This window comes from Colobus angolensis, unplaced genomic scaffold, assembly GCF_000951035.1.
Source record: "Colobus angolensis palliatus isolate OR3802 unplaced genomic scaffold, Cang.pa_1.0 Scaffold150, whole genome shotgun sequence".
In the NCBI taxonomy this organism is placed as follows: Eukaryota; Metazoa; Chordata; class Mammalia; order Primates; family Cercopithecidae; genus Colobus; species Colobus angolensis.
In genome coordinates this window covers 503,008-517,480 of record NW_012114600.1, presented here as the reverse complement: position 1 = coordinate 517,480, position 14,473 = coordinate 503,008, and the positions used below count along the sequence as shown (strand labels likewise).

The following is a 14,473-nucleotide window of genomic DNA, read 5'->3' as shown; positions in this document are numbered from 1 at the left end:
TGGAACTCAGTTTTCTCTTTCATACTGAGTCTAATGGAAACTTAGACAAGGTTACTGTGAGGGTTAAATGAGGTATTGGATATATAGCATTATAAACATACAAGGTATTTCTATTGTTCTTTGTTTATAAAAGTGAAACGGCATTAGCAAAATTGATTATAGAATTAAATTAGCTTCAACAGTTTTTCCTTTGAAAATGTATTGTTACTGTGTATTAGACTATTATTTCACTTGTTATACTATTGATTAGCACTGTGGAAAAGGTAAAAAATGTGAGGTTTTGACTCTGACCCCTGGAATCTCAGAAAACAACCTCGTAACAAGGCACAGTTTGCAATATGTGTTTGTTTAATATTAACCAACCTGTGAAGCTGAACAGCCCCATGGTACATATTTACCCCTGAACCTGTCATTAGAGCCAGTGTTTAAACATGCAAGTGTACTAGCAGATTTTGGGGGTTGGCTGGCTTTGCTTTGGGTTAATCTTTTTTGTGAGACTGATAAAATATGAAGACCAAAGATGTACCATGACACACTTTCCAAATGCCGAAGTAAGTGACCTACATTTCACTTACACTGTACCATTTGATGTTGCTGAGCATTTTAGTACTAATTGCCAAAACAGCTAGCCACACAGTTTTGGTCTAATCACATTCAGTAGAATCACATATAAGACACTTTTAATCATTATGAATCAGTGTATGGATTAGCTGGCAGCACGAATGGATGACTGGCTCTCTTTGAGGCAGTTTCTTGATCAAACAAGACCACATACTTGTCTTGGGACAAGATACATGGGAATCTCCCATCTTTACATCTCTTAAATTCAAGGCAGTCTTGCAAGCATGCATACATGCTACTTCTCATTAATTTGAGGTTAACCTGGCTAAGATTGCTTAGAATTTGAGTTGAAGACTAAAAGGTTGCGGTGTCAAATACTTTATTAGGTCCAGTTTCACTCATTCTTTGATATTTAGAAATGAGGAGTTTTACTCATTTCAGTGTGCACAAATAGATCACGTACCATGGCTTTGTGGCACATGAGTTTTCACCTAAAATGCTTAAGAAACAATTTTCTTCCAAAGGTTTGCATTATCTCATGTAGTCACAGTTATTCTATGTTATGGCTGCAAAAATTATTTGAGAATAATTGAATAGAAGATCTATATGAGATAGTATACTGTATTAACCAGATTTTTGGTCAAAATGACTTTTCAAGGATTAAAAATAGCTAAAAGATATATACAAACGCACACACACACACATATATATATATATATAGAGAGAGAGAGAGAGACAGAATATGAATCGTATTGACATGGCCTTTCTTTTATTTCTTGAGTAGATTGGTAAATTAAGACCACTTTCTGCTTGTTATTCAACTCCTCCCTCCCTTCCTCTCTTCCATCCCTCCCTTTCTTCCTTTTTTATTTTTGCACAGAGCAGTAGCTTAGTAAAGAAGGCATGTGTCTTCTTTATTTACTTTTCTTCAGTGAGATAATTTACAACCTTAGAACATGGCCTGGGATAGAGTAAGAGCTAAATATATACTAGTTGCTGTTGTTGTTGGCTGTATGTTTTTAAATCAGTGGGCTCCATAAAATAGCCTAGGCACACAATATGTTTATGGGAATCTATTCATAAAATAATCTATAAGCAGTAGATTATTTTGAATTCAACATAATGATCAATATTAAATAACTAAACTCCAATTCAAAAATTTAATTCTGTATTTCTTGGCTGAAAATCAGATGACAAATTTAATTCATAGGCCTCCTGGCAAACATTTCAGGAATGGTTCCCAACTTTTGTTATTAATAATATTAATAGGTCCCCAGGAGAGATGGCTTCCTTTAGTGGGTTCCTTAAAATATCCAGCCACTTGGGCATTAGCATTCCTTGTCTTGTGTTAACTTGTTAAGGAGTTAACATTTCACACATAGGAGGCCCTGAAAAAATATATATTTAAAGAGAAAGGCTGACATGGTCTTAATTCCTCCAGCACTGCTGCAACATCTGTTAACTGTGGTCTGACATTTAATAAAATACATGGATTTGCCATAGCAATGCCTGCAACACAAAGTGTATATGTGTTTCTAAGATAAGGAGAACTTTTTCTTTTAAAGAAACATACAAAAATCTGTTAGTGATAGGTACCAATGAGATATTCTGCAAAATGAAAATATGTATAGCAGCAATACTTTAATATGAGACCATAGAATACTTCTAAACCCTTTACTTAGAAAATTTCTAAGTTACTTATTATTATTATTTTACAAAAGGAATCTTAAAGGGTAATATTTGGATGCATAATATTGACTCTGGTGAAAAAAACACAAAACCATACATGTAAGAATTTGGGGTCATGACTGTCACTTTAGACAAAGCATAATACATGAATATAATGTCTTTATTTTATTTTGCCTGACACTTTCTATATGTCTGAAGTATAATTTGTGAAAAGTGAACCTCAAAAAACTTTAAAAAACAGACAAACAAAAAACATTCTATACCTATTTCTAAACTATGTGTGTAAAATGTTACTTCAATTTTTATAGATATAAAAATATGGGCAACTTATTAGGCCCATATTTTTCAGCCTCAATCAGCATATTTGGTGGCCTAAACCCTGTAGTGAATTTGAAGCCTGCCACGCTTAACTATTTCCCCACTTTCCCTATTTAGAAGGTGAGCACTCATTTATTTTTTTCTCAGTTAATTCTAGTGGAGAATAAAGGAGTAATAAAAATGTATTCACATGGACTATTGAACAGTTTTCTAATTTTTTTTTTTTGCGAAACAAAATAGTTATAATGGTAGAAACTCAGAAACATATGCATATATATTAGTCTTACTGAGAGAATTACAAAGGGACACAAAATAGGCTTTTAATTTCAATTCTGATCCAAAAATTTAGAAAGTAACTACATAGAGAGTAACAGTCCAGAGATACTGGGAGATCTTGGCATAGAATAACCTCTTACCCAATTGAGGGAATCAAATTCCTGAAAAGTCCATGACTGGAAAATTTCAGGTTGAGTAGCTTAATAGCTTAAAGGGAAGATATGGTTTACACAGTTGGGGCCAGGCTTGTGTATATCTGTAAAACATTTTCACACAAATAAAAGTAAAATAAAAAATCACCAATGATATTTTTACACAGTTTTAAGTGGCAATAATAAATACAATTGAATTTTGAGTTCTCACCTTTTGCTCACTAAAAAAGTTTCTAGAGTGGTTCTGTACAAGAGTTCCAACAACTGCAAACTCATACTACTTTGTTGTAGATAAACACATACCAGGGGACAGCCAATGCCTTTTTGATTTTATGGATTAGAGGAATTATCTCCTGCTTGCTAACCCCAGTGTTGATCCAGGAACAGGACTCACTTAGATGCTTGACAGGGAGAATCTTCTGATAACTTTAATTGACCTAATTGACCTACTAGGTCTAAATGAGTAGATATTTCTCAAACTTGTTCCTCTGCCTCTCAAAGCAGAGGTTTTTAACCTGGTGCACGAAAACGATATCACAAGGCACAAATTGCCAACCCTTCTTGCACTTATTGTTGCTGCCTCCCCTCAAACCAAAACCCAGTTCTAAGGCCTTACATGAAGCCCCAGGAGCCTCTTACGTCTTCTAAGTCTTTAGAGAAAAGGATCTCCTCTCACTGTACTTCCATTTATATTCCCTTCCTATCGGTGAGCCCCTGGTCCTTACTCTTTTTCTCTTATTCTCAATCAGACTGACTGGGATTTGCTTACATGATGTTAAATTCATGCAACTTCATAAAAGATATATTGAAGCAAATTCATACTATGATTTTTGCATAGCTGATTGCAGTTAAAATTAATTCCTATTGATAAAATTACTTAGATATACTAATAAAGTAATAGAAAATGATTATTAGCAAAGGTTGTATGTTCTTTAAAAATATTTTCTAGTATAGGTGAATAGTGTAAGCACAAAGTGTTAAATTCTCTTATTTTTTCAAGAGTTGAATATAATAAAGAGAAATAATACTAAAGTGAGAAGATCATAGGTTTTTGTAAAAGTTTTCTTTTGACTTTCGCCTTGGGAAAATAAGACCTGTATGTTCATCTGTCATTGTAGTAGGGAGATCATGTAAGTGTGACCTTCATAATCCATGCTAGCATTTGTTTCTTATGAGATAATCCAGTGGCTTGTGTCTTGCTGTCTCTCGTCTTCTGGGAGTATTCTGTAAACTATTGGTAAGTTACTAGAGCATGTCAGTGAGTTCTGCCACACTAGAGTCCTAAGAGAAGCAGCTTAGACAAAACCTATGAACCACCTCTATATGAGTCATATTTTCATTCATTCCAAACCAGTTCCCTATTTTATTTAAATGTTATTTATATGCTGATTATTTTAGCTAAATCAGATTTGCAGAATGAGAAAAGCAAGTAAATTGTTCCTTAAACATGATTTTTTCATGATCCTTGGCAAAAGTATTATAATCTAGACCCCAAAATGAAGTGTCTGATTACTTAGTTTTGGTAATATAGTACAACTCATTTTTACTTCTTTATTATGGGAAAAAATTTAAATTTAAACGTAAGTAGATGGAATAACATAAGGAACCCTCAGCTGGCATTATCCGATATGAACTGTGGCCAATCATTGCATCTAAACCACTGTGCCCCCTCTCCCATTATTTGAAGGTAAATCCCAGATACATAATTGCATAACAAATATTTCTATGTATATCAGTAATCGAAAAATACTTTTAAAATGTAGCCATGTGAGACAATTTTAAAAATCAAAACAACACCTATTGTTTACTGGTTATATCTTGCAGTCTTACAGAAAGCTGAGCAAGTGCCTCTGGGAGAGTAGATGAGCACATATTTTGAAATCTGACTGAAAGGACACTCCAGAGAGGCTAAGTTCTTTCAGGAAGAAATGTTAGGTAAATCATGGGTATTAAAGTGAAATTGATCAGAATTAGGCAACATATAGACTGGAGGATCCTCAGGGCAACAGAAGAAGAAATGACAAGTTGCAATTTAAAAAAAGGGGAATCAATTTTATGAGGGTTAGACTGAAGAAGGCAGAATGTTGGAGTTTGAGAATGACATTTTAAAAGTCATGTAAATCAACACAATTCAGAATATGGGTAATTCAGTAGGACAAATAACTAGATTTCACCATCAAATAAGTTGCAAGATGTGGAAAAAAAGACATGAGAGGTTATTGACTCTAAGGACTGAAAGAGACTTAAAAGACTTAACAACCAATGAGAGTGAGAACCCTGTTTGGATTCTGATTCAAACTAAGTGGAGAGAGGGAGAGAGAGAGAGAGAGAGAGAGAGAATATGAGAAATAAATGAACTCTGCATGAATAATTGATAACATTAAGAAAATGTTGGTTTGATGAATATGCTAATTACCCAGATTTGATCATTACACATTATATATGTGTATCAATATGTCACTCTGTACCAATTATTAAATACAAATTAAAAATTAAAATAAGAAAATAAATGTTGGTTATATTTAAGATGTAATGATATTTTAGTTATTCTTAAAGATTTCTTATCTTTTGAGATACATAGTGATCATTCATGGATCAGATTATATGATGACTTAGATCGGCTTGGAAATAATTTAGTAGTGATTGTGGTGAGGTAGCAGAGCAGAAAAGATACGAATATAGATAAACTACAACAGACAAGTATTGATTATTGTTGAAACCAAGTGAAGCTGGAGATTCATTACACTATTCTCTGTACTTGGGAATGTTGAAAACTTTCCCAATTGAAAAGATTCGTGTAAATTTCCTAGTTTGGAAATACCACACATAGTTTTCTTGGTAGTTCCCCCAGAAGTTGAAGAAAGAAGACACTATAAATTCCTTCAGTCAACCAGAAGTATTAATTAACTAGCACTTTTAAGTTATGCCATTATAGATGAAGTTTATAGTGATGACTCTGAGGCGCTCTGAAACATTGAAAAGTTAAATTATGTGCAATAAAATTTTGATTTTAAAGTGGGCCTCACTGTGTTATTTTAACAGCTTTATTGAGGTATGACTGACATACAACAAATCATACATACTTAATGGATACAATGATAAGTTTGGACATGTCTATACACCTGTGAAACTGTCACCATGATCAATGTAATAGATATATCCATCACCTCCAAAAGTTTCTTTGTGTCCTTTTGTTTACTTTTGTTTGTGGTAAGAACACTTAACATGAAATCTACCCTACTAACAACACTTTAGTGCCTAACAATAGGCATTATGCAATACAGCCAATCTCTAGAACTAACCCATCTTGCATAACTGAAACTTTATGCCAATTTAACTGCAACTCTGCATTCCCCACTTCTTCCAGCCCCTGGTAACCACCACTCTATTTTCTGCTTCTGAGTTTGACTACTCTAGCTGCTTCATATAAGTGGAGTCATGCAGGATTCGTCCTTCTGTGACTGGCTTATTTCACTTAGCACATTGTTCTCCAGGTTCATCCATGTTGTCACAAATAGCAGGATTTCCTTCTTTATCAAGGCTGAGTAATATTTCATTTTATAGATGTACCACATTTTCTTTATCTATTCATCTGTCAGTGGACATTTGGGTTGTTTCAATAACTCGGCTATTGTGAATAGCGCAGCAATGAACATGGGAGTGCAGGTATTGCTCTGAGATTTTGATTTCAATTATTTTGGATATATACCCAGAAAGTGGGATTGTTGGATCATATAGTAGTTCTATTTTTAATTTTTTTAGGAAGCTCCATACTGTTTTCCATATTGCTTGTACTAATTTGTATCCACACCAACAGTGTACAAGAGTTCCCTTTTCTCCACATGCTTGCTAACATTTGCTATCTTTTGTGTTTTTGATGATAGCCATCCTAATGTGTGTGTGGTGATATTTCATTGTGATTTTAATTTGCATTTCCTTATGACTATTGATGTTGAGCATCTTTTCATATACGTGTTGGCCATTTGTATGTCTTTTTGAATAAATGTCTATTCAAGTCCTTTGATCCTTTTTTTAAATCATGTTATTTGTTATTCAGGTGTTCCTTATATATTTTGGATATTCAGTTCGTCAGACACATGGTTTGCAAATACTTTCTCCCATTCCATAGGTTACCTTTTCATCCTATTGATTATTTCCTTTGCTGTACAGAAGCCTTTTAGTTTGATGTAGTACTGTGTGTCTATTTTTGCTTTGTTGCCTGTGCTTTTGGTGTCATATCCAATAAATAACTACTAAGACCAATGTTAAAAAGTTTTCCCTATGTTTTCTTCTAGGAGTTTTATGGTTTCTAGTCTTATATTCAAGTTTTTAATCCATTTTTAGTTTTTTGTTGTTTGTTTAAGATGTAAAATAAAGATAAAGAGGACTTCTTTTCACTATTGTGTGCTCTTGGGACCCTTGTTGAAGATCAGTTGACCATATATGTGTGGGCTTAATTCCAGGCTCTCTATGCCATTCTATTGATCTATCGCTCTCTTTATGCCAATACCATACTGCTTTTGTTGTTTTGTTTTGTTTTTTTGGTACCATATTGTTTCAGTTACTATGGCTTTGTAATGTATTTTGAAGTCAGGAAGTATGATGGCTCCAGCTTTATTCTTTCATAAAATCACTTTGGCTATTTTGAGTCTTTCATGGTTCCATATAAATTTTACGATTATTTTTCCTATTTCTGTAAAAAAAAGCCATTGGGATTTTGATGAGGACAGCATTGAATTTGTCACTCACTGTGGATAGTATGGGCATTTTAATAATGTTAAATCTTCCATTCCATTAACCCAAGATGTGTTTCCATTTATTTGCTGCTTTAATTTCTTTCATTGACCTTTTATAGTTTTCAGTATACAGGACTTTTACCTCTTTAATTACATTCATTCCTAAGTATTTTATTCTTTTTGAGGTTACTATAAATGTGATTGTTTTGTTAAATTCCTTTCAGAATAGTTCATTGTCAACATATAGAAATCTAACTGATTTTGTATGTTGATTTTGTATCCTGCAACTTTACTGAATTTGCTTACTGGATTCAAGAGTTTATTGTGGAGTCTTTAGGATTCTTCTACATGTAAGATCATGAAATGTATGCATACAAAATGTGCATGTATGTACCACACCCCTTAATTAGTTTTTTTTGACATCTTTGGGAAGGTGTTATTTTGACACACATGTACACATAGGGTTCCAATCACTTAACAAAGGGTAATTATTTAAGATACAGTCACAGGAATAGAATAAAGCTAGAATCTCTACCAAAAATAAAATCTGTGCCAAATATACATATTTTTATGAGACCTAAGATGGGAAGACTCCTTCTATTTGTGTCTATCTCAGCGGGTGGGCAACTGGAGATTCTCTCTTCCTAGTTGATAGGTGTAAAGCCTACCCCTTCTTATGACAGCAATTAGGGTTGAGAGACAACTTACTCAAAGATCAAAGCTAATAAGGTCCTGGTGTGATGACTGAACCAAAACTCAAAACCCACTGTCTAACTTCTGAGCCCAGCTCCTAAGACAGTCCATTACCATTGGGTACCTACTTTATGTTGAACATGATTCATAAGATAGGATCCTTGTCTCCAAGACATATGCAACTGAACTGGAGAGCTGGGGCAAATAGAGTAGGTTTTGTGTAGGAAGAACGGTGCGACTTCAGAGACAGAAGACTGGATTCCAGGCAAGGGACATGGGATCAGAAGTTTGACCTTGGTAACACCGAACAAGAGTCTACTTCAGCTAAAATAGAATGTTTGTGTAGAGTTTGGCTGAAGTTGATCTTAACTACCAGGTTAAGAAGTTTGAACTTTAAGGAATTTTGGTATAAAGAATAATGGAAAGCATTATATTTGGTTTAATTATTCAGTGTGGATACCATGATAATATTATGAAAGAGTTTTAAAGTAATTATACAATATATACAGTTTAACATATAGTTTAAAAGTATACAAGGCACATAAAACATTTCTATTTTACTTTTCTTTCAAAAACTGTATTACTTCTCTTCAAAGAAAAAGCTTTAAAAAAAATTAGAAAACAGCACTCCCATCCCCCTGTAAAAAACAATGCCTGCAATGTTGAGAATTATAGTAAACATATTTACATTTCTTATCACACATTCCTAATGACTGTCATCATTGCTCAAATAGGTAAACAGTTTAAGAGTGGTATACAAAATTCAGTGGGTCTTTCGTTTGGTCTCATGACTTACAGAGAAGTGTTCATTCCCTCAAGATTATAGGATTAAATTATCTGCCCTGCCCACACACAGAGGAGATATGACCCAGAAGAACAGCCTGCAAAGTGATGTGAGGTATCTAATGTTTACTTAAAATAAAACACATTATGAAGACAACACAAATGATTCTATTCCATTTCAAAAGACTCAGAAAAGCAGATCTGCCTATAAAAAGAGTTATAAATTATTTTAGCTATGATGTTTCTTCATGTTGAGACTTTGGAACCACCATTGTCAGCTACACTCCATCCTTTCCCAAGATTTAGGACAAGGAATATGTTTCTGGTAACAGAAATTATTAAAATGGAGTCTCAGGGCAGTGCATTCAGTTAAACTCAAATCTAGTCAGGGCTCCAGACTGAGTGTTTCATTCTATGAACTGACAATATGTCTCTGAAATTCCAGAATGTGAAATTCTGAAACCTCAAAGTGTTTACAAATGCTTTCAGATAGTAGTGGATATTTTGTTCTCTCCTCTCTTTGGAGGTGGGAGGAGTTCTCCAATGGGTTCTGGCTGAAGGGAGGGATTTAGCCTAAGTCTTTCAGGTACTATTCAGAAGTGATGCATTTCCCTTGGCTAGTTACAGCCTCCAGTTTCCAGGTTTCTCATACTTGTGAGCATGCAGACAAAGAATAACATTTCATTTTAAAACCTGATTTGAAGGGACCTCTGGGAGGCCTCCTCCCAGCAGCAGATGAGATGGAGGTCAGAGTAGTATAACACTAACAGTCTCTGAACCTGAACATCTGCCTTTGATGGTTGCCCTTGGGCTAAAGGTGCTGTTTTGGGCTCTGGGTGACCCCTGTCAAACCCAAGAGCTACTCACTGTCATTTCCAGCCATGCCTCTTTCCCTCAGTTGGCAGTATGTGTCTGAGCATAGATTGGCAGGGAACTTCCAATTGCAGAGGCATTGTTTTGATTCATTTCAAGAACTCTGAAATGTCTTAACTAAGGTAAAGTCACAGACTACTGTATGGCTGTAAAAATTTTAAAAGGTACTAGATTTTATACCTTATTGTCTAAGTACATACTTTTTTTCTGTCCTGTTCCTTTTCTCCTTTCCAATCCTCCAGTGTTTTAAATGAAGATGGAGTATATACATCCTTTTGCCCTAACACACACAAATGTCATTTTGAAAATAAAAATATTCACATTTGTCCTCATACTTTTCTCCTCTCCAAGTGCCCTCAAGTACCTCCTTAATCCCACCGAAGTTCCAAGTTTCACTGATTTAAAAAGCAAAGGAAAAAGTGCAGCACTAGATAGAGTCAAACAACTGGAATACTACTCAGCATGAAAAACGACCAAACTATCTATCTACTAAATAACTTGCATGGATCTCAAGAACATCAAGCTGAGAAAACTCAGTCTCAAAAAGATCACAGGCAGTATGATTCCATTTACATAACAGTTTCAGAACGATGAAAATATAGAGATGGAAAACAAGTGGTTGCCAGGGGTAGCGAGGAGGAGGTGGAGATAATGATAAAGAGGTGAAACAAGGGAGATCTCATGGAAGATACTGGTGGAAGTTCTGCGTCTTGACTGGCCTATAGTGGATCAGATTGCACAAATCCACATATGTGGCAAAACGGCATAGAAACTATACACACATTATTCCAGTGTCAGCTTCCTGGGTTTAATATTGTACTAAAGTGTGTCAGAGGTAACCACTGGAGGAAAACAGGTGAAAGGTTTAGGTGGTCTCTCTGTGCAACTGGATGCAAATCTATAATTACTTTAATATACAAAGTTTAAATATATATATAATATATATATTTATATATATTCTTTACAGATGCCTCTGTACAGAAAGAATAATGAAATATAGCATAGTGGCACATGCCAAAAATGTGTCAGATACTTTTTTTAAAGCATACTGTTACTAAAGAATTAGTAAAATATTGCTTCAAAAGATAAGAAGGAATAAAACAGTAATGACTGTATTCTCAGGACTGCAATAAAATAACTCTGTTTCCCAGTGTTCTCAACTTTTGGATTGCTTTTCAGGCATTCACAAAGCAAAGTTGGAAACACGAACGCTTTTAGTTAGATCACTTTAACAATAGAGGTCAGTTTGGTCATACGGTTTTAAAGAATATTCTGCATCCATGAAACACATTCCTCCCATTTGGAAAAAATTTCAGAAACAAGACTATAGCCTAAATGGCACCATCTAGCATGCACGAAACGCTTCTTAAAAGCAAGGACTGCCACAACCTCTCTTCTTAATGAATCCCTCCCACCTGCTTCGTTTTTCAGTGCTTTGCAGTATGTCTTTTTCTCTTTCCCCTTCCACCTTGGTCTCACCCGCTCTCCCGGTCCCTCTAACCAAGTTGCTACGCAAAAGCAGCAAGCAAACCTGTGTGAGTGAGGTGTCCTGAGGCGGCAGCCTCCCGCGGTCCTCCGTGCAGGCCACCAGCCGGCTCATGCTCCAGGCGCTGCGCACACCCCAGTGGCCGCCCAGGACGTGCGGTCACTGGAGAGCTCCCAGCCAAGCCTCTAGATGCTGCTGGGCGGCCTGCAGGAGTACCAACACTGCAGACAGAACAGCGACTCATCCCTCTGTAAGCCAAAGTTGCCTGTTGATAAATTGCATCTTTTTTCTTTTTCTTCTTTAACATTTTTATAGTACCACGAGTGTACCCAGTGTTATTAAATTACGCCAAAACAAAAAGCAAAGTCCCTGCCCTTAGGAGTATGCAGTGTAAAACGAACAAATGATGCAAGGCAAAATGACAGGATGAACACAGGGTGGGTAGAAAGAGTTATAAGTGACAGGGAAGGTAGAATCAATAAGACTTTCACTGGACCAAAAAATGGAAAGGCTGTTAGGGCCCCAAATCCTCATCGCAGACTATAGAAATAAAGAATTGCAATAATATCTATAGTAGTAATCCTATTTTATTGAGCCTTTATGTGCCATGCAGTATCATCATCACAATAATTCTATACCATAGCTGCTATTTTTAAAAGTACCAGATATAATTCTAAATGTTTTATAAATATTCACTCATGTGATCCTCCTAAAATCCCTGTGAGGTAGGAACTATTATTTTCCCCATTTCAGAGATGAGTGAAGTAGTAAGGTGGACTGACTTGCTCAAGGTAACTCAGGTAAAAAGGGGGAGAGCCAAAATTGGAAGCCAGGAAGTTGGATGATAGAATCAAGATCTGAGCTCAGGAAGTCCAATTTTATAATGGCATTAGGATTCATATCCACAATGCCTTGCCTACCAAGCTTATACTCTTAATCATGTGCAACCATGCAAATTAAATAAACAATTTAAAATTATTTATATTGACTATAAACAATGCACAAAATCATTTTGCAAAGGCCTTTAATAGGTCCATGAGAAAAGTGTTTATTTGAAGAATATTTTCTGTCAAAAAACAGAGAAAGAAACAGGTTTTCCTTCCTCCCTTCCTTCCTTCATTCAAAAACATGTACCAGTGTCTGTTTATACCAGGCAATGTGTGAGGCACCAAGGTGACAGTAGTGAACAAAAGAGACCAACTTAAGGGGAAACCAGGGAACTGAGATGGTAGTCATTTTAATGATGAATCCACATTAGATTTATTGGGAGCAATAGGCGGAAATAGCCAACAAGAAATAATCATATACAGGAAATGACATTCTCTAGGCTGGACTGTCTGGCATGAGTATTATTTCCTTTTTTCCATCTCCTCTTCTTTTTCCTTTATTTTAGTTATGATAGAGGAAATCGTGCTATCAAAAAACATTTCATATGGACATTTGTTAACATTTCAAATAATGCTTTGGGTGGTAGAAGTAATCGAATTCCTTTCCTAATAACATTATGACCAAGAATATTTTACAAGCATGGATATGGTAAAGAGGTATGCAGACCTCTGAGCTTGGAATAAAAATCTGGAATAATAGATCCTTACAAAACAAAAGTTGTCAAAGTCTATTATGAAAATCCAGGATCTTGACTGGCATAAACATCTACTAAAAAGATAAAAGGATAGCATTTGTTACTGTCATTCAATTCCCTGCCTCACCTTTTTTTAATACATTTTTTCTTCCTGACTCAGATATAATATACAAAAATGAAAAATATAGCCATTAAAAACTAAAATCAGAAGAGAAATCTCCTCCACCTCTCCCCTCATAAAAGCACAGAAGAACATTTATTTGGATTTTGTTGTATGTTTGTGTAAATTTTGTCTATGCTAAAATAGAATACGCCCTTAAGAACCAGAAAAATAATTTGGTTTCCCCTCAGATGGAAAGATAAGACTTTGTTGTTTTATCTTTCCATTTGAGCACTGGTTCTAAATCCTAACATTAAAAGCAATCAAAAAAGCTATATGCTTTCTATTATGGTACCACAATAAAATAATAAAATGTATTGCTAAATTCCTGCATTCAATTACTTTGTTCTGTTAGCACAGGTAACTTTCAAAATTCAAGGGAGAGTCAGAGCTAAGGGACACTTGCAGAGAGAATGTGCAAGGACCTCCATGACCACACCTCCCTCCCCAGTCTCCTCCCAAGCATTCTCTACTGACTAAGAGTACTGAACTCTCAAATTCCTGAACTGACTCCCTCCTTATCCTTTCTCAGTCTGATCTCGCCACTGAGAGTCCTTTCCTCACATCCTCCAATTCTTTGCCTAGCTAACTTTTATTTCTACTTGCTCAGGTACCACCTGGTCTTGAAATGTTCTCTGACCCCTTTCCTAAGCCAGGTTCTCTGGCAGAGTATTCAAATCTGATTTTTTGTTGTTGTTGTTGTTTGTTTGTTTGTTTGAGATGGAGTCTCGCTCTGTTGCCCAAGCTGGAATGCAGTGGCATGATCTCAACTCACTGCAACCTCTGCCTCCTGGGTTCAAGCAATTCTCCTGCCTCAGCCTCTCGAGTAGCTGAGACTACAGGCGCATGTCACCACACCTGGCTAATTTTTGTAAATTTAGTAGAGGTGGGGTTTTACCATACTGGTCAGGCTGCTCTGGAACTCCTGACCTCAGGTGATCCATCTGCCTCAGCCTCCCAAAGTGCTGGGATTACAGGCATGAACCACAGTGCCAAGCCTTTTTCCTGGTTTTTAATCATGCTGTATTGCAAATGTTTCTTTGTCTATTCTTTCCTCCAGTAGACTCATTCATTGTTCTACAAATATTTCTTGATTACCTGGTATTTGCCCAGCACTGTGCTAGGTGCTAGGGAGATAGGAATAAAAGAAACTCCCTAATGTAG

General features: G+C 35.7%; 1 protein-coding gene across 2 annotated transcripts in view; it reads right to left on the bottom strand.

Moving 5' to 3' along the window:
* Window positions 1–11,707, bottom strand: part of SLC38A4 (solute carrier family 38, member 4) — a 60,736-nt gene extending 49,029 nt beyond the window's left edge. The window contains exons 1-2 of one of the 2 annotated variants that reach the window (XM_011936051.1): window positions 11,613–11,695; window positions 10,282–10,361 (exon numbers count right to left, since the gene is read on the bottom strand). The gene's annotated coding sequence lies outside the window, so the exon portion shown is untranslated. Of the gene's footprint in view, window positions 1–10,281; window positions 10,362–11,612 lie in introns of both variants that reach the window. The other variant, XM_011936048.1, reaches the window with a different exon arrangement.
* Window positions 11,708–14,473: the final 2,766 nt, after the last annotated feature.